The sequence below is a fragment of the Pseudophryne corroboree genome, unplaced genomic scaffold (genome assembly GCF_028390025.1).
Source record: "Pseudophryne corroboree isolate aPseCor3 unplaced genomic scaffold, aPseCor3.hap2 scaffold_1208, whole genome shotgun sequence".
Taxonomy (NCBI): Eukaryota; Metazoa; Chordata; class Amphibia; order Anura; family Myobatrachidae; genus Pseudophryne; species Pseudophryne corroboree.
Genome location: NW_026967833.1, coordinates 109987 through 131462, shown reverse-complemented (window position 1 = coordinate 131462; position 21476 = coordinate 109987). Strand labels below are relative to the sequence as shown.

The 21476-nt window shown below is 41.4% G+C and overlaps 57 non-coding genes and 38 pseudogenes across 57 annotated transcripts; all 95 read right to left on the bottom strand.

The window, feature by feature from the left end:
* Positions 1-16: 16 nt before the first annotated feature.
* LOC134991319 (5S ribosomal RNA) lies at positions 17-136 on the bottom strand (annotated as a pseudogene).
* A 107-nt stretch (positions 137-243) lies between these two features.
* LOC134991510 (5S ribosomal RNA) lies at positions 244-362 on the bottom strand. Its single transcript, XR_010195755.1, has one exon. It is a non-coding gene; the product is annotated as a 5S ribosomal RNA (ribosomal RNA).
* A 107-nt stretch (positions 363-469) lies between these two features.
* Positions 470-588, bottom strand: LOC134991554 (5S ribosomal RNA). The gene has a single exon (XR_010195799.1). It is a non-coding gene; the product is annotated as a 5S ribosomal RNA (ribosomal RNA).
* A 107-nt stretch (positions 589-695) lies between these two features.
* Positions 696-814, bottom strand: LOC134991625 (5S ribosomal RNA). Its single transcript, XR_010195868.1, has one exon. It is a non-coding gene; the product is annotated as a 5S ribosomal RNA (ribosomal RNA).
* Positions 815-921: 107 nt separating this feature from the next.
* LOC134991813 (5S ribosomal RNA) lies at positions 922-1040 on the bottom strand. Its single transcript, XR_010196053.1, has one exon. It is a non-coding gene; the product is annotated as a 5S ribosomal RNA (ribosomal RNA).
* Positions 1041-1147: 107 nt separating this feature from the next.
* Positions 1148-1266, bottom strand: LOC134991562 (5S ribosomal RNA). The gene has a single exon (XR_010195806.1). It is a non-coding gene; the product is annotated as a 5S ribosomal RNA (ribosomal RNA).
* A 107-nt stretch (positions 1267-1373) lies between these two features.
* LOC134991585 (5S ribosomal RNA) lies at positions 1374-1492 on the bottom strand. The gene has a single exon (XR_010195828.1). It is a non-coding gene; the product is annotated as a 5S ribosomal RNA (ribosomal RNA).
* Positions 1493-1599: 107 nt separating this feature from the next.
* On the bottom strand, positions 1600-1718 carry LOC134991624 (5S ribosomal RNA). Its single transcript, XR_010195867.1, has one exon. It is a non-coding gene; the product is annotated as a 5S ribosomal RNA (ribosomal RNA).
* A 107-nt stretch (positions 1719-1825) lies between these two features.
* On the bottom strand, positions 1826-1944 carry LOC134991870 (5S ribosomal RNA; annotated as a pseudogene).
* Positions 1945-2051: 107 nt separating this feature from the next.
* On the bottom strand, positions 2052-2170 carry LOC134991341 (5S ribosomal RNA). The gene has a single exon (XR_010195627.1). It is a non-coding gene; the product is annotated as a 5S ribosomal RNA (ribosomal RNA).
* Positions 2171-2277: 107 nt separating this feature from the next.
* Positions 2278-2396, bottom strand: LOC134991355 (5S ribosomal RNA; annotated as a pseudogene).
* Positions 2397-2503: 107 nt separating this feature from the next.
* LOC134991677 (5S ribosomal RNA) lies at positions 2504-2622 on the bottom strand. Its single transcript, XR_010195920.1, has one exon. It is a non-coding gene; the product is annotated as a 5S ribosomal RNA (ribosomal RNA).
* Positions 2623-2729: 107 nt separating this feature from the next.
* LOC134991260 (5S ribosomal RNA) lies at positions 2730-2849 on the bottom strand (annotated as a pseudogene).
* A 107-nt stretch (positions 2850-2956) lies between these two features.
* On the bottom strand, positions 2957-3075 carry LOC134991272 (5S ribosomal RNA; annotated as a pseudogene).
* Positions 3076-3182: 107 nt separating this feature from the next.
* Positions 3183-3301, bottom strand: LOC134991681 (5S ribosomal RNA). The gene has a single exon (XR_010195924.1). It is a non-coding gene; the product is annotated as a 5S ribosomal RNA (ribosomal RNA).
* A 107-nt stretch (positions 3302-3408) lies between these two features.
* LOC134991330 (5S ribosomal RNA) lies at positions 3409-3527 on the bottom strand. The gene has a single exon (XR_010195626.1). It is a non-coding gene; the product is annotated as a 5S ribosomal RNA (ribosomal RNA).
* A 107-nt stretch (positions 3528-3634) lies between these two features.
* Positions 3635-3753, bottom strand: LOC134991418 (5S ribosomal RNA). The gene has a single exon (XR_010195665.1). It is a non-coding gene; the product is annotated as a 5S ribosomal RNA (ribosomal RNA).
* Positions 3754-3860: 107 nt separating this feature from the next.
* LOC134991584 (5S ribosomal RNA) lies at positions 3861-3979 on the bottom strand. Its single transcript, XR_010195827.1, has one exon. It is a non-coding gene; the product is annotated as a 5S ribosomal RNA (ribosomal RNA).
* A 107-nt stretch (positions 3980-4086) lies between these two features.
* Positions 4087-4205, bottom strand: LOC134991623 (5S ribosomal RNA). Its single transcript, XR_010195866.1, has one exon. It is a non-coding gene; the product is annotated as a 5S ribosomal RNA (ribosomal RNA).
* A 107-nt stretch (positions 4206-4312) lies between these two features.
* On the bottom strand, positions 4313-4431 carry LOC134991531 (5S ribosomal RNA). The gene has a single exon (XR_010195776.1). It is a non-coding gene; the product is annotated as a 5S ribosomal RNA (ribosomal RNA).
* Positions 4432-4538: 107 nt separating this feature from the next.
* LOC134991876 (5S ribosomal RNA) lies at positions 4539-4657 on the bottom strand (annotated as a pseudogene).
* Positions 4658-4764: 107 nt separating this feature from the next.
* LOC134991318 (5S ribosomal RNA) lies at positions 4765-4883 on the bottom strand. The gene has a single exon (XR_010195625.1). It is a non-coding gene; the product is annotated as a 5S ribosomal RNA (ribosomal RNA).
* Positions 4884-4990: 107 nt separating this feature from the next.
* Positions 4991-5110, bottom strand: LOC134991227 (5S ribosomal RNA; annotated as a pseudogene).
* A 107-nt stretch (positions 5111-5217) lies between these two features.
* LOC134991307 (5S ribosomal RNA) lies at positions 5218-5336 on the bottom strand. The gene has a single exon (XR_010195624.1). It is a non-coding gene; the product is annotated as a 5S ribosomal RNA (ribosomal RNA).
* A 107-nt stretch (positions 5337-5443) lies between these two features.
* On the bottom strand, positions 5444-5562 carry LOC134991296 (5S ribosomal RNA). The gene has a single exon (XR_010195623.1). It is a non-coding gene; the product is annotated as a 5S ribosomal RNA (ribosomal RNA).
* A 107-nt stretch (positions 5563-5669) lies between these two features.
* Positions 5670-5788, bottom strand: LOC134991285 (5S ribosomal RNA). The gene has a single exon (XR_010195622.1). It is a non-coding gene; the product is annotated as a 5S ribosomal RNA (ribosomal RNA).
* A 107-nt stretch (positions 5789-5895) lies between these two features.
* On the bottom strand, positions 5896-6014 carry LOC134991509 (5S ribosomal RNA). The gene has a single exon (XR_010195754.1). It is a non-coding gene; the product is annotated as a 5S ribosomal RNA (ribosomal RNA).
* Positions 6015-6121: 107 nt separating this feature from the next.
* Positions 6122-6240, bottom strand: LOC134991862 (5S ribosomal RNA; annotated as a pseudogene).
* Positions 6241-6347: 107 nt separating this feature from the next.
* LOC134991530 (5S ribosomal RNA) lies at positions 6348-6466 on the bottom strand. The gene has a single exon (XR_010195775.1). It is a non-coding gene; the product is annotated as a 5S ribosomal RNA (ribosomal RNA).
* A 107-nt stretch (positions 6467-6573) lies between these two features.
* Positions 6574-6692, bottom strand: LOC134991875 (5S ribosomal RNA; annotated as a pseudogene).
* Positions 6693-6799: 107 nt separating this feature from the next.
* On the bottom strand, positions 6800-6918 carry LOC134991274 (5S ribosomal RNA). Its single transcript, XR_010195621.1, has one exon. It is a non-coding gene; the product is annotated as a 5S ribosomal RNA (ribosomal RNA).
* Positions 6919-7025: 107 nt separating this feature from the next.
* Positions 7026-7145, bottom strand: LOC134991291 (5S ribosomal RNA; annotated as a pseudogene).
* Positions 7146-7252: 107 nt separating this feature from the next.
* LOC134991262 (5S ribosomal RNA) lies at positions 7253-7371 on the bottom strand. The gene has a single exon (XR_010195620.1). It is a non-coding gene; the product is annotated as a 5S ribosomal RNA (ribosomal RNA).
* A 107-nt stretch (positions 7372-7478) lies between these two features.
* LOC134991250 (5S ribosomal RNA) lies at positions 7479-7597 on the bottom strand. The gene has a single exon (XR_010195618.1). It is a non-coding gene; the product is annotated as a 5S ribosomal RNA (ribosomal RNA).
* A 107-nt stretch (positions 7598-7704) lies between these two features.
* Positions 7705-7823, bottom strand: LOC134991238 (5S ribosomal RNA). Its single transcript, XR_010195617.1, has one exon. It is a non-coding gene; the product is annotated as a 5S ribosomal RNA (ribosomal RNA).
* A 107-nt stretch (positions 7824-7930) lies between these two features.
* LOC134991508 (5S ribosomal RNA) lies at positions 7931-8049 on the bottom strand. Its single transcript, XR_010195753.1, has one exon. It is a non-coding gene; the product is annotated as a 5S ribosomal RNA (ribosomal RNA).
* Positions 8050-8156: 107 nt separating this feature from the next.
* On the bottom strand, positions 8157-8275 carry LOC134991861 (5S ribosomal RNA; annotated as a pseudogene).
* Positions 8276-8382: 107 nt separating this feature from the next.
* On the bottom strand, positions 8383-8501 carry LOC134991225 (5S ribosomal RNA; annotated as a pseudogene).
* A 107-nt stretch (positions 8502-8608) lies between these two features.
* LOC134991333 (5S ribosomal RNA) lies at positions 8609-8727 on the bottom strand (annotated as a pseudogene).
* Positions 8728-8834: 107 nt separating this feature from the next.
* LOC134991811 (5S ribosomal RNA) lies at positions 8835-8953 on the bottom strand. The gene has a single exon (XR_010196051.1). It is a non-coding gene; the product is annotated as a 5S ribosomal RNA (ribosomal RNA).
* A 107-nt stretch (positions 8954-9060) lies between these two features.
* On the bottom strand, positions 9061-9179 carry LOC134991740 (5S ribosomal RNA). The gene has a single exon (XR_010195982.1). It is a non-coding gene; the product is annotated as a 5S ribosomal RNA (ribosomal RNA).
* A 107-nt stretch (positions 9180-9286) lies between these two features.
* Positions 9287-9405, bottom strand: LOC134991680 (5S ribosomal RNA). Its single transcript, XR_010195923.1, has one exon. It is a non-coding gene; the product is annotated as a 5S ribosomal RNA (ribosomal RNA).
* A 107-nt stretch (positions 9406-9512) lies between these two features.
* Positions 9513-9631, bottom strand: LOC134991729 (5S ribosomal RNA). The gene has a single exon (XR_010195971.1). It is a non-coding gene; the product is annotated as a 5S ribosomal RNA (ribosomal RNA).
* A 107-nt stretch (positions 9632-9738) lies between these two features.
* Positions 9739-9857, bottom strand: LOC134991521 (5S ribosomal RNA). The gene has a single exon (XR_010195766.1). It is a non-coding gene; the product is annotated as a 5S ribosomal RNA (ribosomal RNA).
* A 107-nt stretch (positions 9858-9964) lies between these two features.
* Positions 9965-10083, bottom strand: LOC134991523 (5S ribosomal RNA). The gene has a single exon (XR_010195768.1). It is a non-coding gene; the product is annotated as a 5S ribosomal RNA (ribosomal RNA).
* A 107-nt stretch (positions 10084-10190) lies between these two features.
* Positions 10191-10309, bottom strand: LOC134991842 (5S ribosomal RNA). The gene has a single exon (XR_010196081.1). It is a non-coding gene; the product is annotated as a 5S ribosomal RNA (ribosomal RNA).
* A 107-nt stretch (positions 10310-10416) lies between these two features.
* LOC134991817 (5S ribosomal RNA) lies at positions 10417-10535 on the bottom strand. Its single transcript, XR_010196057.1, has one exon. It is a non-coding gene; the product is annotated as a 5S ribosomal RNA (ribosomal RNA).
* Positions 10536-10642: 107 nt separating this feature from the next.
* On the bottom strand, positions 10643-10761 carry LOC134991828 (5S ribosomal RNA). Its single transcript, XR_010196068.1, has one exon. It is a non-coding gene; the product is annotated as a 5S ribosomal RNA (ribosomal RNA).
* A 107-nt stretch (positions 10762-10868) lies between these two features.
* LOC134991290 (5S ribosomal RNA) lies at positions 10869-10988 on the bottom strand (annotated as a pseudogene).
* Positions 10989-11095: 107 nt separating this feature from the next.
* LOC134991226 (5S ribosomal RNA) lies at positions 11096-11214 on the bottom strand. The gene has a single exon (XR_010195616.1). It is a non-coding gene; the product is annotated as a 5S ribosomal RNA (ribosomal RNA).
* A 107-nt stretch (positions 11215-11321) lies between these two features.
* Positions 11322-11440, bottom strand: LOC134991742 (5S ribosomal RNA). The gene has a single exon (XR_010195984.1). It is a non-coding gene; the product is annotated as a 5S ribosomal RNA (ribosomal RNA).
* Positions 11441-11547: 107 nt separating this feature from the next.
* LOC134991760 (5S ribosomal RNA) lies at positions 11548-11666 on the bottom strand. The gene has a single exon (XR_010196002.1). It is a non-coding gene; the product is annotated as a 5S ribosomal RNA (ribosomal RNA).
* Positions 11667-11773: 107 nt separating this feature from the next.
* LOC134991241 (5S ribosomal RNA) lies at positions 11774-11892 on the bottom strand (annotated as a pseudogene).
* Positions 11893-11999: 107 nt separating this feature from the next.
* On the bottom strand, positions 12000-12118 carry LOC134991198 (5S ribosomal RNA; annotated as a pseudogene).
* Positions 12119-12225: 107 nt separating this feature from the next.
* On the bottom strand, positions 12226-12345 carry LOC134991363 (5S ribosomal RNA; annotated as a pseudogene).
* Positions 12346-12452: 107 nt separating this feature from the next.
* On the bottom strand, positions 12453-12571 carry LOC134991271 (5S ribosomal RNA; annotated as a pseudogene).
* A 107-nt stretch (positions 12572-12678) lies between these two features.
* On the bottom strand, positions 12679-12797 carry LOC134991706 (5S ribosomal RNA). The gene has a single exon (XR_010195949.1). It is a non-coding gene; the product is annotated as a 5S ribosomal RNA (ribosomal RNA).
* A 107-nt stretch (positions 12798-12904) lies between these two features.
* Positions 12905-13023, bottom strand: LOC134991845 (5S ribosomal RNA). The gene has a single exon (XR_010196084.1). It is a non-coding gene; the product is annotated as a 5S ribosomal RNA (ribosomal RNA).
* A 107-nt stretch (positions 13024-13130) lies between these two features.
* Positions 13131-13249, bottom strand: LOC134991515 (5S ribosomal RNA). Its single transcript, XR_010195760.1, has one exon. It is a non-coding gene; the product is annotated as a 5S ribosomal RNA (ribosomal RNA).
* A 107-nt stretch (positions 13250-13356) lies between these two features.
* LOC134991614 (5S ribosomal RNA) lies at positions 13357-13475 on the bottom strand. Its single transcript, XR_010195857.1, has one exon. It is a non-coding gene; the product is annotated as a 5S ribosomal RNA (ribosomal RNA).
* Positions 13476-13582: 107 nt separating this feature from the next.
* On the bottom strand, positions 13583-13701 carry LOC134991858 (5S ribosomal RNA). Its single transcript, XR_010196096.1, has one exon. It is a non-coding gene; the product is annotated as a 5S ribosomal RNA (ribosomal RNA).
* Positions 13702-13808: 107 nt separating this feature from the next.
* Positions 13809-13927, bottom strand: LOC134991234 (5S ribosomal RNA; annotated as a pseudogene).
* A 107-nt stretch (positions 13928-14034) lies between these two features.
* LOC134991212 (5S ribosomal RNA) lies at positions 14035-14153 on the bottom strand (annotated as a pseudogene).
* A 107-nt stretch (positions 14154-14260) lies between these two features.
* On the bottom strand, positions 14261-14380 carry LOC134991362 (5S ribosomal RNA; annotated as a pseudogene).
* A 107-nt stretch (positions 14381-14487) lies between these two features.
* On the bottom strand, positions 14488-14606 carry LOC134991652 (5S ribosomal RNA). The gene has a single exon (XR_010195895.1). It is a non-coding gene; the product is annotated as a 5S ribosomal RNA (ribosomal RNA).
* A 107-nt stretch (positions 14607-14713) lies between these two features.
* Positions 14714-14833, bottom strand: LOC134991361 (5S ribosomal RNA; annotated as a pseudogene).
* A 107-nt stretch (positions 14834-14940) lies between these two features.
* Positions 14941-15059, bottom strand: LOC134991199 (5S ribosomal RNA; annotated as a pseudogene).
* Positions 15060-15166: 107 nt separating this feature from the next.
* LOC134991252 (5S ribosomal RNA) lies at positions 15167-15284 on the bottom strand (annotated as a pseudogene).
* A 107-nt stretch (positions 15285-15391) lies between these two features.
* On the bottom strand, positions 15392-15510 carry LOC134991844 (5S ribosomal RNA). The gene has a single exon (XR_010196083.1). It is a non-coding gene; the product is annotated as a 5S ribosomal RNA (ribosomal RNA).
* A 107-nt stretch (positions 15511-15617) lies between these two features.
* Positions 15618-15736, bottom strand: LOC134991506 (5S ribosomal RNA). Its single transcript, XR_010195751.1, has one exon. It is a non-coding gene; the product is annotated as a 5S ribosomal RNA (ribosomal RNA).
* A 107-nt stretch (positions 15737-15843) lies between these two features.
* On the bottom strand, positions 15844-15962 carry LOC134991220 (5S ribosomal RNA; annotated as a pseudogene).
* Positions 15963-16069: 107 nt separating this feature from the next.
* Positions 16070-16188, bottom strand: LOC134991211 (5S ribosomal RNA; annotated as a pseudogene).
* A 107-nt stretch (positions 16189-16295) lies between these two features.
* Positions 16296-16415, bottom strand: LOC134991357 (5S ribosomal RNA; annotated as a pseudogene).
* Positions 16416-16522: 107 nt separating this feature from the next.
* LOC134991320 (5S ribosomal RNA) lies at positions 16523-16641 on the bottom strand (annotated as a pseudogene).
* Positions 16642-16748: 107 nt separating this feature from the next.
* LOC134991705 (5S ribosomal RNA) lies at positions 16749-16867 on the bottom strand. Its single transcript, XR_010195948.1, has one exon. It is a non-coding gene; the product is annotated as a 5S ribosomal RNA (ribosomal RNA).
* Positions 16868-16974: 107 nt separating this feature from the next.
* LOC134991843 (5S ribosomal RNA) lies at positions 16975-17093 on the bottom strand. Its single transcript, XR_010196082.1, has one exon. It is a non-coding gene; the product is annotated as a 5S ribosomal RNA (ribosomal RNA).
* Positions 17094-17200: 107 nt separating this feature from the next.
* LOC134991505 (5S ribosomal RNA) lies at positions 17201-17319 on the bottom strand. Its single transcript, XR_010195750.1, has one exon. It is a non-coding gene; the product is annotated as a 5S ribosomal RNA (ribosomal RNA).
* Positions 17320-17426: 107 nt separating this feature from the next.
* Positions 17427-17545, bottom strand: LOC134991233 (5S ribosomal RNA; annotated as a pseudogene).
* Positions 17546-17652: 107 nt separating this feature from the next.
* On the bottom strand, positions 17653-17771 carry LOC134991317 (5S ribosomal RNA; annotated as a pseudogene).
* Positions 17772-17878: 107 nt separating this feature from the next.
* On the bottom strand, positions 17879-17998 carry LOC134991310 (5S ribosomal RNA; annotated as a pseudogene).
* Positions 17999-18105: 107 nt separating this feature from the next.
* On the bottom strand, positions 18106-18224 carry LOC134991776 (5S ribosomal RNA). Its single transcript, XR_010196018.1, has one exon. It is a non-coding gene; the product is annotated as a 5S ribosomal RNA (ribosomal RNA).
* Positions 18225-18331: 107 nt separating this feature from the next.
* On the bottom strand, positions 18332-18450 carry LOC134991246 (5S ribosomal RNA; annotated as a pseudogene).
* A 107-nt stretch (positions 18451-18557) lies between these two features.
* Positions 18558-18676, bottom strand: LOC134991743 (5S ribosomal RNA). Its single transcript, XR_010195985.1, has one exon. It is a non-coding gene; the product is annotated as a 5S ribosomal RNA (ribosomal RNA).
* A 107-nt stretch (positions 18677-18783) lies between these two features.
* LOC134991651 (5S ribosomal RNA) lies at positions 18784-18902 on the bottom strand. Its single transcript, XR_010195894.1, has one exon. It is a non-coding gene; the product is annotated as a 5S ribosomal RNA (ribosomal RNA).
* Positions 18903-19009: 107 nt separating this feature from the next.
* LOC134991359 (5S ribosomal RNA) lies at positions 19010-19129 on the bottom strand (annotated as a pseudogene).
* A 107-nt stretch (positions 19130-19236) lies between these two features.
* Positions 19237-19355, bottom strand: LOC134991230 (5S ribosomal RNA; annotated as a pseudogene).
* A 107-nt stretch (positions 19356-19462) lies between these two features.
* LOC134991242 (5S ribosomal RNA) lies at positions 19463-19582 on the bottom strand (annotated as a pseudogene).
* A 107-nt stretch (positions 19583-19689) lies between these two features.
* On the bottom strand, positions 19690-19808 carry LOC134991703 (5S ribosomal RNA). The gene has a single exon (XR_010195946.1). It is a non-coding gene; the product is annotated as a 5S ribosomal RNA (ribosomal RNA).
* A 107-nt stretch (positions 19809-19915) lies between these two features.
* On the bottom strand, positions 19916-20034 carry LOC134991309 (5S ribosomal RNA; annotated as a pseudogene).
* Positions 20035-20141: 107 nt separating this feature from the next.
* Positions 20142-20260, bottom strand: LOC134991613 (5S ribosomal RNA). The gene has a single exon (XR_010195856.1). It is a non-coding gene; the product is annotated as a 5S ribosomal RNA (ribosomal RNA).
* Positions 20261-20367: 107 nt separating this feature from the next.
* LOC134991675 (5S ribosomal RNA) lies at positions 20368-20486 on the bottom strand. The gene has a single exon (XR_010195918.1). It is a non-coding gene; the product is annotated as a 5S ribosomal RNA (ribosomal RNA).
* Positions 20487-20593: 107 nt separating this feature from the next.
* Positions 20594-20712, bottom strand: LOC134991650 (5S ribosomal RNA). The gene has a single exon (XR_010195893.1). It is a non-coding gene; the product is annotated as a 5S ribosomal RNA (ribosomal RNA).
* A 107-nt stretch (positions 20713-20819) lies between these two features.
* On the bottom strand, positions 20820-20938 carry LOC134991282 (5S ribosomal RNA; annotated as a pseudogene).
* Positions 20939-21045: 107 nt separating this feature from the next.
* Positions 21046-21164, bottom strand: LOC134991229 (5S ribosomal RNA; annotated as a pseudogene).
* A 107-nt stretch (positions 21165-21271) lies between these two features.
* On the bottom strand, positions 21272-21390 carry LOC134991734 (5S ribosomal RNA). The gene has a single exon (XR_010195976.1). It is a non-coding gene; the product is annotated as a 5S ribosomal RNA (ribosomal RNA).
* Between the last annotated feature and the right edge of the window lie 86 nt (positions 21391-21476).

Genomic DNA, 21476 nt, shown 5'->3' with positions numbered 1-21476 from the left:
GTTGGCAGTATAAAAATATCTACACCACCTATGTATTCCCAGGTGGTCTCCCATCCAAGTACTAACCAGGCCCAACACTGCTTAGCTTCCAAGATCAGATGAGATTGGGCATATCTAGTGTGGTGTGGCTGTAGAAGAGCTTTATGGTTTCGGTTAGTACTTTTCTACTTCTAACTACTGGTTCATAAATTAATACGTTTGAAAATGGAATGCATCAACAGAACGGTGTTGGTAGTATAAAAATATCTACAGCACCTTGTATTCCCAGGTGGTCTCCCATCCAAGTACTAACCAGGCCCAACACTGCTTAGCTTCCAAGATCAGATGAGATTGGGCGTATCCAGTGTGGTGTTGCTGTAGATGAACTGTCTGGTTTCTGTTAGAACTTTTCTACTTCTAACTACTAGTTCATAAATGAATACGTTTTAAAATGGAATGCATCAACAGAACGGTGTTGGCAGTATAAAAATATCTACAGCACCTCGTATTCCCAGGTGGTCTCCCATCCAAGAACTAACCAGGCCCAACACTGCTTAGCTTCCAAGATCAGATGAGATTGGGCGTATCCAGTGTGGTGTGGCTGTAGATGAGCTTTGTGGTTTCTGTTAGAACTTTTCTACTTCTAACTACTGGTTCATAAATGAATACGTTTGAAAATGGAATGCATCAACAGAACGGTGTTGGTAGTATAAAAATATCTACATCACCTTGTATTCCCAGGTGGTCTCCCATCCAAGTACTAACCAGGCCCAACACTGCTTAGCTTCCAAGATCAGATGAGATTGGGCGTATCCAGTGTGGTGTGGCTGTAGATGAGCTTTGTGGTTTCAATTAGAACTTTTCTACTTCTATCTACTGGTTCATAAATGAATACGTTTGAAAATGGAATGCATCAACAGAACGGTGTTGGCAGTATAAAAATATCTACAGCACCTTGTATTCCCAGGTGGTCTCCCATCCAAGTACTAACCAGGCCCAACACTGCTTAGCTTCCAAAATCAGATGAGATTGGGCGTATCCAGTGTGGTGTGGCTGTACATGAACTTTATGGTTTCTGTTAGAACTTTTCTACTTCTAACTACTGGTTCATAAATGAATACGTTTGAAAATGGAATGCATCAACAGAACGGTGTTGGCAGTATAAAAATATCTACAGCACCTTGTATTCCCAGGTGGTCTCCCATCCAAGTACTAACCAGGCCCAACACTGCTTAGCTTCCAAAATCAGATGAGATTGGGCGTATCCAGTGTGGTGTGGCTGTAGATGAGCTTTGTGGTTTCTGTTAGAACTTTTCTACTTCTAACTACTGGTTCATAAATGAATACGTTTGAAAATGGAATGCATCAACAGAACGGTGTTGGCAGTATAAAAATATCTACAGCACCTTGTATTCCCAGGTGGTCTCCCATCCAAGTACTAACCAGGCCCAACACTGCTTAGCTTCCAAGATCAGATGAGATTGGGCGTATCCAGTTTGGTGTGGCTGTAGATGAGCTTTATGGTTTCTGTTAGAACTTTTCTACTTCTAACTACTGGTTCATAAATGAATACGTTTGAAAATGGAATGCATCAACAGAACGGTGTTGGTTGTATAAAAATATCTACATCACCTTGTATTCCCAGGTGGTCTCCCATCCAAGTACTAACCAGGCCCAACACTGCTTAGCTTCCAAGATCAGATGAGATTGGGCGTATCCAGTGTGGTGTGGCTGTAGATGAGCTTTGTTGTTTCTGTTAGAACTTTTCTACTTCTAACTACTGGTTCATAAATGAATACGTTTGAAAATGGAATGCATCAACAGAATGGTGTTGGCAGTATAAAAATATCTACAGCACCTTGTATTCCCAGGTGGTCTCCCATCCAAGTACTAACCAGGCCCAACACTGCTTAGCTTCCAAAATCAGATGAGATTGGGCATAACCAGTGTGGTGTGGCTGTAGAAGAGCTTTATGGTTTCTGTTAGTACTTTTCTACTTCTAACTACTGGTTCATAAATGAATACGTTTGAAAATTTAATGCATCAACAGAACGGTGTTGGTAGTATAAAATTATCTACAGCACCTTGTATTCCCAGGTGGTCTCCCATCCAAGTACTAACCAGGCCCAACACTGCTTAGCTTCCAAGATCAGATGAGATTGGGCGTATCCAGTGTGGTGTGGCTGTAGATGAGCTTTATGGCTTCTGTTAGAACTTTTCTACTTCTAACTACTGGTTCATAAATGAATACGTTTGAAAATTGAATGCATCAACAGAACGGTGTTGGCAGTATAAAAATATCTACAGCACCTTGTATTCCCAGGTGGTCTCCCATCCAAGTACTAACCAGGCATAATACTGCTTTGCTTCCAAGATCAGATGAGATTGGGCGTATCCACTGTGGTGTGGCTGTAGATGAGCTTTGTGGTTTCTGTTTGAACTTTTCTACTTCTAACTACTGGTTCATAAATGAATACATTTGAAAATGGAATGCATCAACAGAACGGTGTTGGCAGTATAAAAATATCTACAGCACCTTGTATTCCCAGGTGGTCTCCCATCCAAGTACTAACCAGGCCCAACACTGCTTAGCTTCCTAGATCAGATGAGATTGGGCGTATCCAGTGCGGTGTGGCTGTAGATGAGCTTTGTGGTTTCTGTTAGAACTTTTCTACTTCTAACTACTGGTTCATAAATGAATACGTTTGAAAATGGAATGCATCAACAGAACGGTGTTGGCAGTATAAAAATATCTACACCACCTATGTATTCCCAGGTGGTCTCCCATCCAAGTACTAACCAGGCCCAACACTGCTTAGCTTCCAAGATCAGATGAGATTGGGCATATCCAGTGTGGTGTGGCTGTAGAAGAGCTTTATGGTTTCGGTTAGTACTTTTCTACTTCTAACTACTGGTTCATAAATGAATACGTTTGAAAATGGAATGCATCAACAGAACGGTGTTGGCAGTATAAAAATATCTACATCACCTTGTATTCCCAGGTGGTCTCCCATCCAAGTACTAACCATGCCCAACACTGCTTAGCTTCCAAGATCAGATGAGATTTGGCGTATCCAGTGTGGTGTGGCTGTAGATGAGCTTTGAGGTTTCTGTTAGAACTTTTCTACTTCTAACTACTGGTTCATAAATGAATACGTTTGAAAATGGAATGCATCAACAGAACGGTGTTGGCAGTATAAAAATATCTACAGCACCTTGTATTCCCAGGTGGTCTCCCATCCAAGTACTAACCAGGCCCAACACTGCTTAGCTTCCAAGATCAGATGAGATTGGGCGTATCCAGTGTCGTGTGGCTGTAGATGAACTTTGTGGTTTCTGTTAGAACTTTTCTACTTCTAACTACTGGTTCATAAATGAATACGTTTTAAAATGGAATGCATCAACAGAACGGTGTTGGCAGTATAAAATTATCTACAGCACCTTGTATTCCCAGGTGGTCTCCCATCCAAGTACTAACCAGGCCCAACACTGCTTAGCTTCCAAGATCAGATGAGATTGGGCGTATCCAGTGTGGTGTGGCTGTAGATGAACTTTATGGTTTCTGTTAGAACTTTTCTACTTCTAACTACTGGTTCATAAATGAATACATTTGAAAATGGAATGCATCAACAGAACGGTGTTGGCAGTATAAAAATATCTACAGCACCTTGTATTCCCAGGTGGTCTCCCATCCAAGTACTAACCAGGCCCAACACTGCTTAGCTTCCAAGATCAAATGAGATTGGGCGTATCCAGTGTGGTGTGGCTGTAGATGAGCTTTGTGGTTTCTGTTAGAACTTTTCTACTTCTAACTACTGGTTCATAAATGAATACGTTTGAAAATGGAATGCATCAACAGAACGGTGTTGGCAGTATAAAAATATCTACAGCACCTTGTATTCCCAGGTGGTCTCCCATCCAAGTACTAACCAGGCCCAACACTGCTTAGCTTCCAAGATCAGATGAGATTGGGCGTATCCAGTTTGGTGTGGCTGTAGATGAGCTTTATGGTTTCTGTTAGAACTTTTCTACTTCTAACTACTGGTTCATAAATGAATACGTTTGAAAATGGAATGCATCAACAGAACGGTGTTGGTTGTATAAAAATATCTACATCACCTTGTATTCCCAGGTGGTCTCCCATCCAAGTACTAACCAGGCCCAACACTGCTTAGCTTCCAAGATCAGATGAGATTGGGCGTATCCAGTGTGGTGTGGCTGTAGATGAGCTTTGTTGTTTCTGTTAGAACTTTTCTACTTCTAACTACTGGTTCATAAATGAATACGTTTGAAAATGGAATGCATCAACAGAACGGTGTTGGCAGTATAAAAATATCTACAGCACCTTGTATTCCCAGGTGGTCTCCCATCCAAGTACTAACCAGGCCCAACACTGCTTAGCTTCCAAGATCAGATGAGATTGGGCGTATCCAGTGTGGTGTTACTGTAGATGAACTTTCTGGTTTCTGTTAGAACTTTTCTACTTCTAACTACTGGTTCATAAATGAATATGTTTGAAAATGGTATGCATCAACAGAACGGTGTTGGCAGTATAAAAATATCTACAGCACCTTGTATTCCCAGGTGGCCTCCCATCCAAGTACTAACCAGGCTCAACACTGCTTAGCTTCCAAGATCAGATGAGATTGGGCATATCCAGTGTGGTGTGGCTGTAGATGAGCTTTGTGGTTTCTGTTAGAACTTTTCTACTTCTAACTACTGGTTCATAAATGAATACGTTTGAAAATGGAATGCATCAACAGAACGGTGTTGGCAGTATAAAAATATCTACAGCACCTTGTATTCCCAGGTGGTCTCCCATCCAAGTACTAACCAGGCCCAACACTGCTTAGCTTCCAAGATCAGATGAGATTGGGCGTATCCAGTGTGGTGTGGCTGTAGATGAGCTTTGTGGTTTCTGTTAGAACTTTTCTACTTCTAACTACTGGTTCATAAATGAATACGTTTGAAAATGGAATGCATCAACAGAACGGTGTTGGTAGTATAAAAATATCTACACCACCTATGTTTTCCCAGGTGGTCTCCCATCCAAGTACTAACCAGGCCCAACACTGCTTAGCTTCCAAGATCAGATGAGATTGGGCGTATCCAGTGTGGTGTGGCTGTAGAAGAGCTTTATGGTTTCGGTAAGTACTTTTCTACTTCTAACTACTGGTTCATAAATGAATACGTTTGAAAATGGAATGCATCAACAGAACGGTGTTGGTAGTATAAAAATATCTACAGCACCTTGTATTCCCAGGTGGTCTCCCATCCAAGTACTAACCAGGCCCAACACTGCTTAGCTTCCAAGATCAGATGAGATTGGGCGTATCCAGTGTGGTGTGGCTGTAGATGAGCTTTGTGGTTTCTGTTAGAACTTTTCTACTTCTAACTACTGGTTCATAAATGAATACGTTTGAAAATGGAATGCATCAACAGAACGGTGTTGGCAGTATAAAAATATCTACAGCACCTTGTATTCCCAGGTGGTCTCCCATCCAAGTACTAACCAGGCCCAACACTGCTTAGCTTCCAAGATCAGATGAGATTGGGCGTATCCAGTGTGGTGTGGCTGTAGATGAGCTTTGTGGTTTCTGTTAGAACTTTTCTACTTCTAACTACTGGTTCATAAATGAATACGTTTGAAAATGGAACGCATCAACAGAACGGTGTTGGCAGTATAAAAATATCTACAGCACCTTGTATTCCCAGGTGGTCTCCCATCCAAGTACTAACCAGGCCCAACACTGCTTAGCTTCCAAGATCAGATGAGATTGGGCGTATCCAGTGTGGTGTGGCTGTAGATGAGCTTTGTGGTTTCTGTTAGAACTTTTCTACTTCTAACTACTGGTTCATAAATGAATACGTTTGAAAATGGAATGCATCAACAGAACGGTGTTGGCAGTATAAACATATCTACAGCACCTTGTATTCCCAGGTGGTCTCCCATCCAAGTACTAACCAGGCCCAACACTGCTTAGCTTCCAAGATCAGATGAGATTGGGCGTATCCAGTGTGGTGTTGCTGTAGATGAACTTTCTGGTTTCTGTTAGAACTTTTCTACTTCTAACTACTGGTTCATAAATGAATATGTTTGAAAATGGTATGCATCAACAGAACGGTGTTGGCAGTATAAAAATATCTACAGCACCTTGTATTACCAGGTGGTGTCCCATCAAAGTACTAACCAGGCCCAACACTGCTTAGCTTCCAAGATCAGATGAGATTGGGCGTATCCAGTGTGGTGTGGCTGTAGATGAGCTTTGTGGTTTCTGTTAGAACTTTTCTACTTCTAACTACTGGTTCATAAATGAATACGTTTGAAAATGGAATGCATCAACAGAACGGTGTTGGCAGTATAAAAATATCTACAGCACCTTGTATTCCCAGGTGGTCTCCCATCCAAGTACTAACCAGGCCCAACACTGCTTAGCTTCCAAGATCAGATGAGATTGGGCGTATCCAGTGTGGTGTTACTGTAGATGAACTTTCTGGTTTCTGTTAGAACTTTTCTACTTCTAACTACTGGTTCATAAATGAATATGTTTGAAAATGGTATGCATCAACAGAACGGTGTTGGCAGTATAAAAATATCTACAGCACCTTGTATTCCCAGGTGGCCTCCCATCCAAGTACTAACCAGGCTCAACACTGCTTAGCTTCCAAGATCAGATGAGATTGGGCATATCCAGTGTGGTGTGGCTGTAGATGAGCTTTGTGGTTTCTGTTAGAACTTTTCTACTTCTAACTACTGGTTCATAAATGAATACGTTTGAAAATGGAATGCATCAACAGAACGGTGTTGGCAGTATAAAAATATCTACAGCACCTTGTATTCCCAGGTGGTCTCCCATCCAAGTACTAACCAGGCCCAACACTGCTTAGCTTCCAAGATCAGATGAGATTGGGCGTATCCAGTGTGGTGTGGCTGTAGATGAGCTTTGTGGTTTCTGTTAGAACTTTTCTACTTCTAACTACTGGTTCATAAATGAATACGTTTGAAAATGGAATGCATCAACAGAACGGTGTTGGTAGTATAAAAATATCTACACCACCTATGTTTTCCCAGGTGGTCTCCCATCCAAGTACTAACCAGGCCCCACACTGCTTAGCTTCCAAGATCAGATGAGATTGGGCATATCCAGTGTGGTGTGGCTGTAGAAGAGCTTTATGGTTTCGGTAAGTACTTTTCTACTTCTAACTACTGGTTCATAAATGAATACGTTTGAAAATGGAATGCATCAACAGAACGGTGTTGGTAGTATAAAAATATCTACAGCACCTTGTATTCCCAGGTGGTCTCCCATCCAAGTACTAACCAGGCCCAACACTGCTTAGCTTCCAAGATCAGATGAGATTGGGCGTATCCAGTGTGGTGTGGCTGTAGATGAGCTTTGTGGTTTCTGTTAGAACTTTTCTACTTCTAACTACTGGTTCATAAATGAATACGTTTGAAAATGGAATGCATCAACAGAACGGTGTTGGTAGTATAAAAATATCTACAGCACCTTGTATTCCCAGGTGGTCTCCCATCCAAGTACTAACCAGGCCCAACACTGCTTAGCTTCCAAGATCAGATGAGATTGGGCGTATCCAGTGTGGTGTGGCTGTAGATGAGCTTTGTGGTTTCTGTTAGAACTTTTCTACTTCTAACTACTGGTTCATAAATGAATACGTTTGAAAATGGAACGCATCAACAGAACGGTGTTGGCAGTATAAAAATATCTACAGCACCTTGTATTCCCAGGTGGTCTCCCATCCAAGTACTAACCAGGCCCAACACTGCTTAGCTTCCAAGATCAGATGAGATTGGGCGTATCCAGTGTGGTGTGGCTGTAGATGAGCTTTGTGGTTTCTGTTAGAACTTTTCTACTTCTAACTACTGGTTCATAAATGAATACGTTTGAAAATGGAATGCATCAACAGAACGGTGTTGGCAGTATAAACATATCTACAGCACCTTGTATTCCCAGGTGGTCTCCCATCCAAGTACTAACCAGGCCCAACACTGCTTAGCTTCCAAGATCAGATGAGATTGGGCGTATCCAGTGTGGTGTTGCTGTAGATGAACTTTCTGGTTTCTGTTAGAACTTTTCTACTTCTAACTACTGGTTCATAAATGAATATGTTTGAAAATGGTATGCATCAACAGAACGGTGTTGGCAGTATAAAAATATCTACAGCACCTTGTATTACCAGGTGGTGTCCCATCAAAGTACTAACCAGGCCCAACACTGCTTAGCTTCCAAGATCAGATGAGATTGGGCGTATCCAGTGTGGTGTGGCTGTAGATGAGCTTTGTGGTTTCTGTTAGAACTTTTCTACTTCTAACTACTGGTTCATAAATGAATACGTTTGAAAATGGAATGCATCAACAGAACGGTGTTGGCAGTATAAAAATATCTACAGCACCTTGTATTCCCAGGTGGTCTCCCATCCAAGTACTAACCAGGCCCAATACTGCTTTGCTTCCAAGATCAGATGAGATTGGGCATATCCAGAGTGGTGTGGCTGTAGATGAGCTTTGTGGTTTCAGTTTGAACTTTTCTACTTCTAACTACTGGTTCATAAATGAATACATTTGAAAATTGAATGCATCAACAGAACGGTGTTGGCAGTATAAAAATATCTACAGCACCTTGTATTCCCAGGTGGTCTCCGATCCAAGTACTAACCAGGACCAACACTGCTTAGCTTCCAAGATCAGATGAGATGGGGCGTATCCAGTGTGGTGTTGCTGTAGATGAACTTTCTGGTTTCTGTTAGAAAGTTTCTACTTCTAACTACTGGTTCATAAATGAATACGTTTTAAAATGGAATGCATCAACAGAACGGTGTTGACAGTATAAAATTATCTACAGCACCTTGTATTCCCAGGTGGTCTCCCATCAAAGTACTAACCAGGCCCAACACTGCTTAGCTTCCAAGATCAGATGAGATTGGGCGTATCCAGTTTGGTGTGGCTGTAGTTGAGCTTTATAGTTTCTGTTAGAACTTTTCTACTTCTAACTACTGGTTCATAAATGAATACGTTTGAAAATGGAATGCATCAACAGAACGGTGTTGGTTGTATGAAAATATCTACATCACCTTGTATTCCCAGGTGGTCTCCCATCCAAGTACTAAACAGGCCCAACACTGCTTATCTTCCAAGATCAGATGAGATTGGGCGTATCCAGTGTGGTGTGGCTGTAGATGAGCTTTGTGGTTTCTGTTAGAACTTTTCTGCTTCTAACTACTGGTTCATAAATGAATACGTTTGAAAATGGAATGCATCAACAGAACGGTGTTGGCAGTATAAAAATATCTACAGCACCTTGTATTCCCAGGTGGTCTCCCATCCAAGTACTAACCAGGCCCAACACTGCTTAGCTTCCAAGATCAGATGAGATTGGGCGTATCCAGTGTCGTGTGGCTGTAGATGAACTTTGTGGTTTCTGTTAGAACTTTTCTACTTCTAACTACTGGTTCATAAATTAATACGTTTTAAAATGGAATGCATCAACAGAACGGTGTTGGCAGTATAAAAATATCTACAGCACCTTGTATTCCCAGGTGGTATCCCATCCAAGTACTAACCAGGCCCAACACTGCTTAGCTTCCAAGATCAGATGAGATTGGGCGTATCCATTGTGGTGTGGCTGTAGATGAACTTTGTGGTTTCTGTTAGAACTTTTCTACTTCTAACTACTGGTTCATAAATGAATACGTTTGAAAATGGAATGCATCAACAGAACGGTGTTGGCAGTATAAACATATCTACAGCACCTTGTATTCCCAGGTGGCCTCCCATCCAAGTACTAACCAGGCCCAACACTGCTTAGCTTCCAAGATCAGATGAGATTGGGCGTATCCAGTGTGGTGTGGCTGTAGATGAGCTTTGTGGTTTCTATTAGAACTTTTCTACTTCTAACTACTGGTTCATAAATGAATACATTTTAAAATGGAATGCATCAACAGAACGGTGTTGGCAGTATAAAAATATCTACAGCACCTTGTATTCCCAGGTGGTGTCCCATCCAAGTACTAACCAGGCCCAACACTGCTTAGCTTCCAAGATCAGATGAGATTGGGCGTATCCAGTGTGGTGTGGCTGTAGATGAGCTTTGTGGTTTCTATTAGAACTTTTCTACTTCTAACTACTGGTTCATAAATGAATACATTTGAAAATTGAATGCATCAACAGAACGGTGTTGGCAGTATAAAAATATCTACAGCACCTTGTATTCCCAGGTGGTCTCCCATCCAAGTACTAACCAGGACCAACACTGCTTAGCTTCCAAGATCAGATGAGATTGGGCGTATCCAGTGTGGTGTTGCTGTAGGTGAACTTTCTGGTTTCTGTTAGAACGTTTCTACTTCTAACTACTGGTTCATAAATGAATACGTTTTAAAATGGAATGCATCAATAGAACGGTGTTGACAGTATAAAATTATCTACAGCACCTTGTATTCCCAGGTGGTCTCCCATCCAAGTACTAACCAGGCCCAACACTGCTTAGCTTCCAAGATCAAATGAGATTGGGCGTATCCAGTTTGGTGTGGCTGTAGTTGAGCTTTATGGTTTCTGTTAGAACTTTTCTACTTCTAACTACTGGTTCATAAATGAATACGTTTGAAAATGGAATGCATCAACAGAACGGTGTTGGTTGTATGAAAATATCTACATCACCTTGTATTCCCAGGTGGTCTCCCATCCAAGTACTAACCAGGCCCAACACTGCTTAGCTTCCAAGATCAGATGAGATTGGGCATAACCAGTGTGGTGTGGCTGTAGATGAGCTTTGTGGTTTCTGTTAGAACTTTTCTACTTCTAACTACTGGTTCATAAATGAATACGTTTGAAAATGGAATGCATCAACAGAACGGTGTTGGCAGTATAAAAATATCTACACCACCTATGTATTCCCAGGTGGTCTCCCATCCAAGTACTAACCAGGCCCAACACTGCTTAGCTTCCAAGATCAGATGAGATTGGGCATAACCAGTGTGGTGTGGCTGTAGAAGAGCTTTATGGTTTCGGTTAGTACTTTTCTACTTCTAACTACTGGTTCATAAATGAATACGTTTGAAAATGGAATGCATCAACAGAACGGTGTTGGCAGTATAAAAATATCTACAGCACCTTGTATTCCCAGGTGGTCTCCCATCCAAGTACTAACCAGGCCCAACACTGCTTAGCTTCCAAGATCAGATGAGATTGGGCGTATCCAGTGTGGTGTGGCTGTAGATGAGCTTTGTGGTTTCTGTTAGAACTTTTCTACATCTAACTACTGGTTCATAAATGAATACGTTTGAAAATGGAATGCATCAACAGAACGGTGTTGGCAGTATAAAAATATCTACAGCACCTTGTATTCCCAGGTGGTGTCCCATCCAAGTACTAACCAGGCCCAACACTGCTTAGCTTCCAAAATCAGATGAGATTGGGCGTATCCAGTGTGGTGTGGCTGTAGATGAGCTTTGTGGTTTCTGTTAGAACTTTTCTACTTCTAACTACTGGTTCATAAATGAATACGTTTGAAAATGGAATGCATCAACATAACGGTGTTGGCAGTATAAAAATATCTACAGCACCTTGTATTCCCAGGTGGTCTCCCATCCAAGTACTAACCAGGCCCAATACTGCTTTGCTTCCAAGATCAGATGAGATTGGGCGTATCCAGTGTGGTGTGGCTGTAGATGAGCTGTGTGGTTTCTGTTTGAACTTTTCTACTTCTAACTACTGGTTCATAAATGAATACATTTGAAAATTGAATGCATCAACAGAACGGTGTTGGCAGTATAAAAATATCTACAGCACCTTGTATTTCCAGGTGGTCTCCCATCCAAGTACTAACCAGGACCAACACTGCTTAGCTTCCAAGCTCAGATGAGATTGGGCGTATCCAGTGTGGTGTTGCTGTAGATGAACTTTCTGGTTTCTGTTTAAACTTTTCTACTTCTAACTACTGGTTCATAAATGAATACGTTTGAAAATTGAATGCATCAACAGAACGGTGTTGGCAGTATAAAAATATCTACAGCACCTTGTATTCCCAGGTGGTCTCCCATCTAAGTATTAACCAGGCCCAACACTGCTTAGCTTCCTAGATCAGATGAGATTGGGCGTATCCAGTGTGGTGTGGCTGTAGATAAGCTTTGTGGTTTCTGTTAGAACTTTTCTACTTCTAACTACTGGTTCATAAATGAATACGTTTGAAAATGGAATGCATCAACAGAACGGTGTTGGCAGTATAAAAATATATACACCACCTATGTATTCCCAGGTGGTCTCCCATCCAAGTACTAACCAGGCCCAACACTGCTTAGCTTCCAAGATCAGATGATATTGGGCATATCCAGTGTGGTGTGGCTGTAGAAGAGCTTTATGGTTTCGGTTAGTACTTTTCTACTTCTAACTACTGGTTCATAAATGAATACGTTTGAAAATGGAATGCATCAACAGAACGGTGTTGGTAGTATAAAAATATCTACAGCACCTTGTATTCCCAGGTGGTCTCCCGTCCAAGTACTAACCAGGCATAACACTGCTTAGCTTCCAAGATCAGATGAGATTGGGCGTATCCAGTGTGGTGTGGCTGTAGATGAGCTTTATGGTTTCTGTTAGAACTTTTCTACTTCTAACTACTGGTTTATAAATGAATACGTTTGAAAATGGAATGCATCAACAGAACGGTGTTGGCAGTATAAAAATATCTACAGCACCTTGTATTCCCAGGTGGTCTCCCATCCAAATACTAACCAGGCCCAACACTGCTTAGCTTCCAAGATCAGATGAGATTGGGCGTATCCAGTGTGGTGTTGCTGTAGATGAACTTTCTGGTTTCTGTTAGAACTTTTCTACTTCTAACTACTGGTTCATAAATGAATACGTTTGAAAATGGAATGCATCAACAGAACGGTGTTGGTTGTATAAAAATATCTACATCACCTTGTATTCCCAGGTGGTCTCCCATCCAAGTACTAACCAGGCCCAACACTGCTTAGCTTCCAAGATCAGATGAGATTTGGCGTATCCAGTGTGGTGTGGCTGTAGATGAGCTTTGTGGTTTCTGTTAGAACTTTTCTACTTCTAACTACTGGTTCATAAATGAATACGTTTGAAAATGGAATGCATCAACAGAACGGTGTTGGCAGTATAAACATATCTACAGCACCTTGTATTCCCAGGTGGTCTCCCATCCAAGTACTAACCAGGCCCTACACTGCTTAGCTTCCAAGATCAGATGAGATTGGGCGTATCCAGTGTGGTGTTGCTGTAGATGAACTTTCTGGTTTCTGTTAGAACTTTTCTACTTCTAACTACTGGTTCATAAATAAATATGTTTGAAAATGGAATGCATCAACAGAACGGTGTTGGTAGTATAAAAATATCTACAGCACCTTGTATTCCCAGGTGGTCTCCCATCCAAGTACTAACCAGGCCCAACACTGCTTAGCTTCCAAGATCAGATGAGATTGGGCATATCCAGTGTGGTGTGGCTGTAGAAGAGCTTTATGGTTTCTGTTAGTACTTTTCTACTTCTAACTACTGGTTCATAAATAAATATGTTTGAAAATGGAATGCATCAACTGAACGGTGTTGGTAGTATAAAAATATCTACAGCACCTTGTATTCCCAGGTGGTCTCCCATCCAAGTACTAACCAGGCCCAACACTGCTTAGCTTCCTAGATCAGATGAGATTTGGCGTATCCAGTGTGGTGTGGCTGTAGATGAGCTTTGTGGTTTCTGTTAGAACTTTTCTACTTCTAACTACTGGTTCATAAATGAATACGTTTGAAAATGGAATGCATCAACAGAACGGTGTTGGCAGTATAAAAATATCTACAGCACATTGTATTCCCAGCTGGTCTCCCATCCAAGTACTAACCAGGCCCAACACTGCTTAGCTTCCAAAATCAGATGAGATTGGGCGTATCCAGTGTGGTGTGGCTGTAGATGAGCTTTGTGGTTTCTGTTAGAACTTTTCTACTTCTAACTACTGGTTCATAAATGAATACGTTTGAAAATGGAATGCATCAACATAACGGTGTTGGCAGTATAAAAATATCTACAGCACCTTGTATTCCCAGGTGGTCTCCCATCCAAGTACTAACCAGGCCCAACACTGCTTAGCTTCCTAGATCAGATGAGATTGGGCGTATCCAGTGTGGTGTGGCTTTAGATGAGCTTTGTGGTTTCTGTTAGAACTTTTCTACTTCTAACTACTGGTTCATAAATGAATACGTTTGAAAATGGAATGCATCAACAGAACGGTGTTGGCAGTATAAAAATATATACACCACCTATGTATTCCCAGGTGGTCTCCCATCCAAGTACTAACCAGGCCCAACACTGCTTAGCTTCCAAGATCAGATGATATTGGGCATATCCAGTGTGGTGTGGCTGTAGAAGAGCTTTATGGTTTCGGTTAGTACTTTTCTACTTCTTACTACTGGTTCATAAATGAATACGTTTGAAAATGGAATGCATCAACATAACGGTGTTGGCAGTATAAAAATATCTACAGCACCTTGTATTCCCAGGTGGTCTCCCATCCAAGTACTAACCAGGCCCAACACTGCTTAGCTTCCTAGATCAGATGAGATTGGGCGTATCCAGTGTGGTGTGGCTGTAGATGAGCTTTGTGGTTTCTGTTAGAACTTTTCTACTTCTAACTACTGGTTCATAAATGAATACGTTTGAAAATGGAATGCATCAACAGAACGGTGTTGGCAGTATAAAAATATATACACCACCTATGTATTCCCAGGTGGTCTCCCATCCAAGTACTAACCAGGCCCAACACTGCTTAGCTTCCAAGATCAGATGATATTGGGCATATCCAGTGTGGTGTGGCTGTAGAAGAGCTTTATGGTTTCGGTTAGTACTTTTCTACTTCTAACTACTGGTTCATAAATGAATACGTTTGAAAATGGAATGCATCAACAGAACGGTGTTGGTAGTATAAAAATATCTACAGCACCTTGTATTCCCAGGTGGTCTCCCATCCAAGTACTAACCAGGCATAACACTGCTTAGCTTCCAAGATCAGATGAGATTGGGCGTATCCAGTGTGGTGTGGCTGTAGATGAGCTTTATGGTTTCTGTTAGAACTTTTCTACTTCTAACTACTGGTTTATAAATGAATACGTTTGAAAATGGAATGCATCAACAGAACGGTGTTGGCAGTATAAAAATATCTACAGCACCTTGTATTCCTGGTGGTCTCCCATCCAAATACTAACCAGGCCCAACACTGCTTAGCTTCCAAGATCAGATGAGATTGGGCGTATCCAGTGTGGTGTTGCTGTAGATGAACTTTCTGGTTTCTGTTAGAACTTTTCTACTTCTAACTACTGGTTCATAAATGAATACGTTTGAAAATGGAATGCATCAACAGAACGGTGTTGGTTGTATAAAAATATCTACATCACCTTGTATTCCCAGGTGGTCTCCCATCCAAGTACTAACCAGGCCCAACACTGCTTAGCTTCCAAGATCAGATGAGATTTGGCGTATCCAGTGTGGTGTGGCTGTAGATGAGCTTTGTCGTTTCTGTTAGAACTTTTCTACTTCTAACTACTGGTTCATAAATGAATACGTTTGAAAATGGAATGCATCAACAGAACGGTGTTGGCAGTATAAACATATCTACAGCACCTTGTATTCCCAGGTGGTCTCCCATCCAAGTACTAACCAGGCCCAACACTGCTTAGCTTCCAAGATCAGATGAGATTGGGCGTATCCAGTGTGGTGTTGCTGTAGATGAACTTTCTGGTTTCTGTTAGAACTTTTCTACTTCTAACTACTGGTTCATAAATGAATACGTTTGAAAATGGAATGCATCAACAGAACGGTGTTGGCAGTATAAAAATATCTACAGCACCTTGTATTCCCAGCTGGTCTCCCATCCAAGTACTAACCAGGCCCAACACTGCTTAGCTTCCAAAATCAGATAAGATTGGGCGTATCCAGTGTGGTGTGGCTGTAGATGAGCTTTGTGGTTTCTGTTAGAACTTTTCTACTTCTAACTACTGGTTCATAAATGAATACGTTTGAAAATGGAATGCATCAACATAACGGTGTTGGCAGTATAAAAATATCTACAGCACCTTGTATTCCCAGGTGGTCTCCCATCCAAGTACTAACCAGGCCCAACACTGCTTAGCTTCCTAGATCAGATGAGATTGGGCGTATCCAGTGTGGTGTGGCTTTAGATGAGCTTTGTGGTTTCTGTTAGAACTTTTCTACTTCTAACTACTGGTTCATAAATGAATACGTTTGAAAATGGAATGCATCAACAGAACGGTGTTGGCAGTATAAAAATATATACACCACCTATGTATTCCCAGGTGGTCTCCCATCCAAGTACTAACCAGGCCCAACACTGTTTAGCTTCCAAGATCAGATGATATTGGGCATATCCAGTGTGGTGTGGCTGTAGATGAGCTTTGTGGTTTCTGTTAGAACTTTTCTACTTCTAAATACTGGTTCATAAATGAATACGTTTGAAAATGGAATGCATCAACAGAACGGTGTTGGTAGTATAAAAATATCTACAGCACCTTGTATTCCCAGGTGGTCTCCCGTCCAAGTACTAACCAGGCATAACACTGCTTAGCTTCCAAGATCAGATGAGATAGGGCGTATCCAGTGTGGTGTGGCTGTAGATGAGCTTTATGGTTTCTGTTAGAACTTTTCTACTTCTAACTACTGGTTTATAAATGAATACGTTTGAAAATGGAATGCATCAACAGAACGGTGTTGGCAGTATAAAAATATCTACAGCACCTTGTATTCCCAGGTGGTCTCCCATCCAAATACTAACCAGGCCCAACACTGCTTAGCTTCCAAGATCAGATGAGATTGGGCGTATCCAGTGTGGTGTTGCTGTAGATGAACTTTCTGGTTTCTGTTAGAACTTTTCTACTTCTAACTACTGGTTCATAAATGAATACGTTTGAAAATGGAATGCATCAACAGAACGGTGTTGGTTGTATAAAAATATCTACATCACCTTGTATTCCCAGGTGGTCTCCCATCCAAGTACTAACCAGGCCCAACACTGCTTAGCTTCCAAGATCAGATGAGATTTGGCGTATCCAGTGTGGTGTGGCTGTAGATGAGCTTTGTGGTTTCTGTTAGAACTTTTCTACTTCTAACTACTGGTTCATAAATGAATACGTTTGAAAATGGAATGCATCAACAGAACGGTGTTGGCAGTATAAACATATCTACAGCACCTTGTATTCCCAGGTGGTCTCCCATCCAAGTACTAACCAGGCCCAACACTGCTTAGCTTCCAAGATCAGATGAGATTGGGCGTATCCAGTGTGGTGTTGCTGTAGATGAACTTTCTGGTTTCTGTTAGAACTTTTCTACTTCTAACTACTGGTTCATAAATGAATACGTTTGAAAATGGAATGCATCAACAGAACGGTGTTGGTTGTATAAAAATATCTACATCACCTTGTATTCCCAGGTGGTCTCCCATCCAAGTACTAACCAGGCCCAACACTGCTTAGCTTCCAAGATCAGATGAGATTTGGCGTATCCAGTGTGGTGTTGCTGTAGATGAACTTTCTGGTTTCTGTTAGAACTTTTCTACTTCTAACTACTGGTTCATAAATAAATATGTTTGAAAATGGTATGCATCAACAGAACGGTGTTGGCAGTATAAAAATATCTACAGCACCTTGTATCCCCAGGTGGTCTCCCATCCAAGTATTAACCAGGCCCAACACTGCTTAGCTTCCTAGATCAGATGAGATTGGGCATATCCAGTGAGGTGTGGCTGTAGATGACCTTTGTGATTTCTGTTAGAACTTTTCTACTTCTAACTACTGGTTCATAAATGAATACGTTTGAAAATGGAATGCATCAACAGAACGGTGTTGGCAGTATAAAAATATCTACACCACCTATGAATTCCCAGGTGGTCTCCCATCCAAGTACTAACCAGGCCCAACACTGCTTAGCTTCCGAGATCAGATGAGATTGGGCATATCCAGTGTGGTGTGGCTGTAGAAGAGCTTTATGGTTTCTGTTAGAACTTTTCTACTTCTAACTACTGGTTCATAAATAAATATGTTTGAAAATGGAATGCATCAACAGAACGGTGTTGGTAGTATAAAAATATCTACAGCACCTTGTATTCCCAGGTGGTCTCCCATCCAAGTACTAACCAGGCCCAACACTGCTTAGCTTCCAAGATCAGATGAGATTGGGCATATCCAGTGTGGCGTGGCTGTAGAAGAGCTTTATGGTTTCTGTTAGTACTTTTCTACTTCTAACTACTGGTTCATAAATAAATATGTTTGAAAATGGAATGCATCAACAGAACGGTGTTGGTAGTATAAAAATATCTACAGCACCTTGTATTCCCAGGTGGTCTCCCATCCAAGTACTAACCAGGCCCAACACTGCTTAGTTTCCTAGATCAGATGAGATTGGGCGTATCCAGTGTGGTGTGGCAGTAGATGAGCTTTGTGGTTTCTGTTAGAACTTTTCTACTTCTAACTACTGGTTCATAAATGAATACGTTTGAAAATGGAATGCATCAACAGAACGGTGTTGGCAGTATAAAAATATCTACAGCACCTTGTATTCCCAGCTGGTCTCCCATCCAAGTACTAACCAGGCCCAACACTGCTTAGCTTCCAAAATCAGATGAGATTGGGCGTATCCAGTGTGGTGTGGCTGTAGATGAGCTTTGTGGTTTCTGTTAGAACTTTTCTACTTCTAACTACTGGTTCATAAATGAATACGTTTGAAAATGGAATGCATCAACATAACGGTGTTGGCAGTATAAAAATATCTACAGCACCTTGTATTCCCAGGTGGTCTCCCATCCAAGTACTAACCAGGCCCAACACTGCTTAGCTTCCTAGATCAGATGAGATTGGGCGTATCCAGTGTGGTGTGGCTGTAGATGAGCTTTGTGGTTTCTCTTAGAACTTTTCTACTTCTAACTACTGGTTCATAAATGAATACGTTTGAAAATGGAATGCATCAACAGAACGGTGTTAGCAGTATAAAAATATATACACCACCTATGTATTCCCAGGTGGTCTCCCATCCAAGTACTAACCAGGCCCAACACTGCTTAGCTTCCAAGATCAGATGATATTGGGCATATCCAGTGTGGTGTGGCTGTAGAAGAGCTTTATGGTTTCGGTTAGTACTTTTCTACTTCTAACTACTGGTTCATAAATGAATACGTTTGAAAATGGAATGCATCAACATAACGGTGTTGGCAGTATAAAAATATCTACAGCACCTTGTATTCCCAGGTGGTCTCCCATCCAAGTACTAACCAGGCCCAACACTGCTTAGCTTCCTAGATCAGATGAGATTGGGCGTATCCAGTGTGGTGTGGCTGTACAAGAGCTTTGTGGTTTCTGTTAGAACTTTTCTACTTCTAACTACTGGTTCATAAATGAATACGTTTGAAAATGGAATGCATCAACAGAACGGTGTTGGCAGTATAAAAATATATACACCACCTATGTATTCCCAGGTGGTCTCCCATCCAAGTACTAACCAGGCCCAACACTGCTTAGCTTCCAAGATCAGATGAGATTGGGCGTATCCAGTGTGGTGTGGCTGTAGATGAGCTTTATGGTTTCTGTTAGAACTTTTCTACTTCTAACTACTGGTTTATAAATGAATACGTTTGAAAATGGAATGCATCAACAGAACGGTGTTGGCAGTATAAAAATATCTACAGCACCTTGTATTCCCAGGTGGTCTCCCATCCAAGTACTAACCTGGCCCAACAGTGCTTAGCTTCCAAGATCAGATGAGATTGGGCGTATCCAGTGTGGTGTTGCTGTAGATGAACTTTCTGGTTTCTGTTAGAACTTTTCTACTTCTAACTACTGGTTCATAAATGAATACGTTTGAAAATGGAATGCATCAACAGAACGGTGTTGGTTGTATAAAAATATCTACATCACCTTGTATTCCCAGGTTGTCTCCCATCCAAGTACTAACCAGGCCCAACACTGCTTAGCTTCCAAGATCAGATGAGATTTGGCGTATCCAGTGTGGTGTGGCTGTAGATGAGCTTTGTGGTTTCTGTTAGAACTTTTCTACTTCTAACTACTGGTTCATAAATGAATACGTTTGAAAATGGAATGCATCAACAGAACGGTGTTGGCAGTATAAACATATCTACAGCACCTTGTATTCCCAGGTGGTCTCCCATCCAAGTACTAACCAGGCCCAACACTGCTTAGCTTCCAAGATCAGATGAGATTGGGCATATCCAGTGTGGTGTGGCTGTAGAAGAGCTTTATGGTTTCTGTTAGTACTTTTCTACTTCTAACTACTGGTTCATAAATAAATATGTTTGAAAATGGAATGCATCAACAGAACGGTGTTGGTAGTATAAAAATATCTACAGCACCTTGTATTCCCAGGTGGTCTCCCATCCAAGTACTAACCAGGCCCAACACTGCTTAGCTTCCAAGATCAGATGAGATTGGGCGTATCCAGTGTAGTGTTGCTGTAGATGAACTTTCTGGTTTCTGTTAGAACTTTTCTACTTCTAACTACTGGTTCATAAATGAATACGTTTTAAAATGGAATGCATCAACAGAACGGTGTTGGTAGTATAAAATTATCTACAGCACCTTGTATTCCCAGGTGGTCTCCCATCCAAGTACTAACCAGGCCCAACACTGCTTAGCTTCCTAGATCAGATGAGATTGGGCGTATCCAGTGTGGTGTGGCTGTAGATGAGCTTTGTGGTTTCTGTTAGAACTTTTCTACTTCTAACTACTGGTTCATAAATGAATACGTTTGAAAATGGAATGCATCAACAGAACGGTGTTGGCAGTATAAAAATATCTTCAGCACCTTGTATTCCCAGCTGGTCTCCCATCCAAATACTAACCAGGCCCAACACTGCTTAGCTTCCAAAATCAGATGAGATTGGGCGTATCCAGTGTGGTGTGGCTGTAGATGAGCTTTGTGGTTTCTGTTAGAACTTTTCTACTTCTAACTACTGGTTCATAAATGAATACATTTGAAAATGGAATGCATCAACATAACGGTGTTGGCAGTATAAAAATATCTACAGCACCTTGTATTCCCAGGTGGTCTCCCATCCAAGTACTAACCAGGCCCAATACTGCTTTGCTTCCAAGATCAGATGAGATTTGGCGTATCCAGTGTGGTGTGGCTGTAGATGAGCTGTGTGGTTTCTGTTTGAACTTTTCTACTTCTAACTACTGGTTCATAAATGAATACATTTGAAAATTGAATGCATCAACAGAACGGTGTTGGCAGTATAAAAATATCTACAGCACCTTGTATTCCCAGGTGGTCTCCCATCCAAGTACTAACCAGGACCAACACTGCTTAGCTTCCAAGATCAGATGAGATTGGGCGTATCCAGTGTGGTGTTGCTGTAGATGAACTTTCTGGTTTCTGTTTAAACTTTTCTACTTCTAACTACTGGTTCATAAATGAATACGTTTGAAAATTGAATGCATCAACAGA